Genomic DNA, 3,617 nt, shown 5'->3' with positions numbered 1-3,617 from the left:
GGAAGAGCTTGTGGAATCCTTGCTGTAAGTTTCAACCCATGTCCAACAACCTTCAACTCTTTCTTCGAACATCTCTCATGAAAAAAATTTAAAATACACATATTATAAAATATAAAATTCAAAATTCAAAAATTATTCAATATAAAATAAATGTCATTTACTTACCTCACCAGACCATAAATGTCGAGCAACATGATTCTCGTACTTTACTAAATAAGATGTATCATACGACCCTCCTGAAAATTCAACTGGTTGTGTTGCGGATGCAGATGCACCAATATGTTCTTCCTCACTAGCTAACATCAATGAGACACACCGTTCTAAACCACGATCTGCAATCTTACCGTTCCTGCCCCGTGTTCGCGTCACTATCAAAATAACAACAAAAAACATTTTAAAAAATTATTAAAAAATGCAATTCGGAACACATTTTAAAAGAGTTCCGGTTAACATAAATTCTAAAAATCGGAACACATTTGGAAAGACATCCGGTGAAAATTTTGGCCAAACCGAAAGACAACTAAAATGAGTTCCAATGTGTAGCCTGAAAACTAGAAGACTTTCGCATTGAGTTCCTGTGAACATGTGAAATCGAAAGACTCACTGAATCTATTTCGATTTGTAAAATGTGAACCAGAATAGTTGAAAATGTGTTCCGGTTTGTAAATCGCGAGTTTCTGTTTCGGAAGACTTTGAGTAAGAGTGAGGTGAAAGTGAACAATTCTGAAATATAACCTATTTTATATGAGGGCATTTTGATCCAAAAAGTTATAATGTAAGAATATAGAGATGATTGATGGAGTATGGGATAAAATTTTTGTTTCACTTTGTATCATTGATGTTATTGATAAGATGTTATAAATACATGAACATTAAATGTCCATGTGTGTATGTTCCAAAATAATAAGAAAAATGGAATGGAGTAAATGCTAATAAATCTAAGGGAAATATTCTCACATAAAAAGATTTACTCACATTCAAAGCCTTTATAAAGAGTTAAGAACATTAACTAAACAAAAGGACAAAAAATGATAAAGTGTCACATGGACAAATATGGTGGTCTCAAGCATTATGACACTTGTCTTCTCCATACACCCCTCATTGGTGTGGCCACGACACCCACTCCGAGGACGTGAGCGTAGAGGCTCTAGTGGCGCATTATAGGCGGTACTTAGGCACTTCGCATTGGAGCAATCGGGTTACTCGCGGCGTTATGAGGCGACGGTTGCTCTCGTTTTGATCGATGTATACGTAACACTTCGTGAAGTTTTGCGAAATGAAAATAGACAATGTTTAATGAATGAAGCAAATAGGAACAGTTAAAAGTAGTTTGAGTTTGTTATACTTTCTGTTATGCAGTTAGTTACATTTTCTTCCTACTATATAATTGATGTAATCTCCATTCAATGTAATAAGGAAGTCTTGTTTTGTTCTTTATCTTCTTCATCTTCACTTCAAGCTTTCTTACCACTCTTCAATGGCTTCCATGTGTTAAGCATAATATGGTATCATCATCTTCGATCCTCTTTCCACACTTTCGCACCGTTTTTTCTCTTCTACTTGTGCGATCTTTCCTTTGATTTCAGCATGCCTCCGCGTATTGATCCTACTGCAAATCGAATCACAAATTGTGATGTTGATTCAGTTTACTACGTTCATCCTAGCGAAGGTCCTAATTCTGTTAGTATTCAACCTCAATTGAATGGTTTGAATTACATCTCATGGTCAAGATCCGTGGAAAGAGCTCTTGGAGCTAAGAACAAGCTTGTGTTCATCAACAAATCCATTCGTGTTCCAAGTATCAATGATCTTAATCGATTTGCATGGGAACGATGCAATTGCCTTGTTCGTTCATGGATTCTCAACTCTGTAAGTCCTGTTATCGCACAAACCATTATTTTCTTGGAAAATGCTCTTGAAGTTTGGATTGATCTCAAAGAAAGATTTGCTAAAACTGATAGAATTCGCGTATCTAATTTGCGTGCTGAGATTAACAATCTCAAACAAGGAAACAAATTTGTTCTTGATTATTTCACTGAGCTTCGTGGTTTATGGGAAGAATTGAATTCTCATAGACCAATCCCTAGCTGTACTTGTGCTCAATAATGCAGATGTGATGCTATGCATAGTGCTCGAGAATTTCGTCTTGAAGATCAGATTATACAATTCTTAACAGGATTGAATGAAAAAATTTCTGTTATCAAAACTCAGGTTTTGTTACTTGATCCTCTACCATCCATCAACAAAGTATATTCTATGGTTGTTCAAGAAGAGAGTAACAATATTTCTGTGTTGAGTCAACCTAATTCTAATTCCACTATTGATGAAGCAAATAGACTTGTTAATGCATATGATTCAAGGAAGTTTGCTGGTAAATCTTCCAACTCTTATGGTGGAACATCTAATAATAAGAAAGATGGTAGAGTATGCACTTTTTGTCACAGGACTGGCCATACAATTGATGTGTGTTATCTCAAACATGGATTTCCTCCCAATTTTACCAAAAAGCAAACATCAGCAAATGCTTCTAATGCTGCTGATACACAAAATATGATGAACACTGGAACATAAGGCTCTCTCAATAATTCAAGTGCCAGCATCACTCAAGAATAGTATGCCCAATTGATTGGTTTGTTACAACAAACAAATTTGCTGCCTTCCAACCCTACCCCAAATCCAAGTGCCAACCATATTTCCACTCATTTTAGTCATACACCAAATGAGAATTCAGGTAAACTTTTTGTTTCTACAGTTTCATGCTCCACTTACATAAAACCTGATTTTTGGATTTTAGATTCTGGTGCCAATGATCATGTTTGCTCATCTCTTAAATTGTTTAGTTGTTACCACAAAATCCAGCCTATCAGTGTTTGTCTACCTAATGGATATGTTGTTCTAGCTAAACATGCAGGAACAATTCAATTTTCCCCTCACTTGCAGATAAATAATGTGTTATACACACCTGATTTTTCCTTAAACCTTGTGTCTGTTTCCAAACTTTGTCAGTCCACTAATTGCAAATTCATTTTTTCTGCTAATGATTGTTTTATTCAGGATGTGAAAACGAAGAAGATGATTGGTTTGGCTAATCAAGTGGAAGGGTTGTACAGACTCAGGACAAATATTGATTTCATTCCTGCAGAAACTAGTATTTCAAGTATTTCCTCATCCAAACCTCATGTAGAAACTTCAATTCCCAATAATTGTAAAATGATCCCTAAACAAGCTTTGTGGCATTTTAGATTGGGCCATTTATCACATGATAGACTTTCCAAAATGGCTGAAATGTATCCTGATATTTTCAATGACAATAAAGCTGTCTGTGATGTGTGTCACTATGCTAGACATAAGAAACTACCTTACACTTTGAGTCATTCTAAAGCTACTCAAAATTTTGAATTGTTGCATTTTGATATCTGGGGTCCTATCTCCACAAATTCTATCCATCATCACAAATATTTTTTGACAGCAGTTGATGATCACAGTAGATTTACTTGGATCATACTACTTAAAAACAAATCTGAAGTTTCTACACATGTTCAACAATTTGTTGCTCTCATAGAAAATCAGTTCCATACATGTCCTAAGATCATCAGGTCTGACAATGGACCTGAATT

The sequence above is a fragment of the Lathyrus oleraceus genome, chromosome 6 (assembly GCF_024323335.1).
Source record: "Lathyrus oleraceus cultivar Zhongwan6 chromosome 6, CAAS_Psat_ZW6_1.0, whole genome shotgun sequence".
NCBI classification, from domain to species: domain Eukaryota; kingdom Viridiplantae; phylum Streptophyta; class Magnoliopsida; order Fabales; family Fabaceae; genus Lathyrus; species Lathyrus oleraceus.
The sequence above is the reverse complement of the archived record's forward strand: the minus strand, read 5'-3'. Positions refer to the sequence as shown.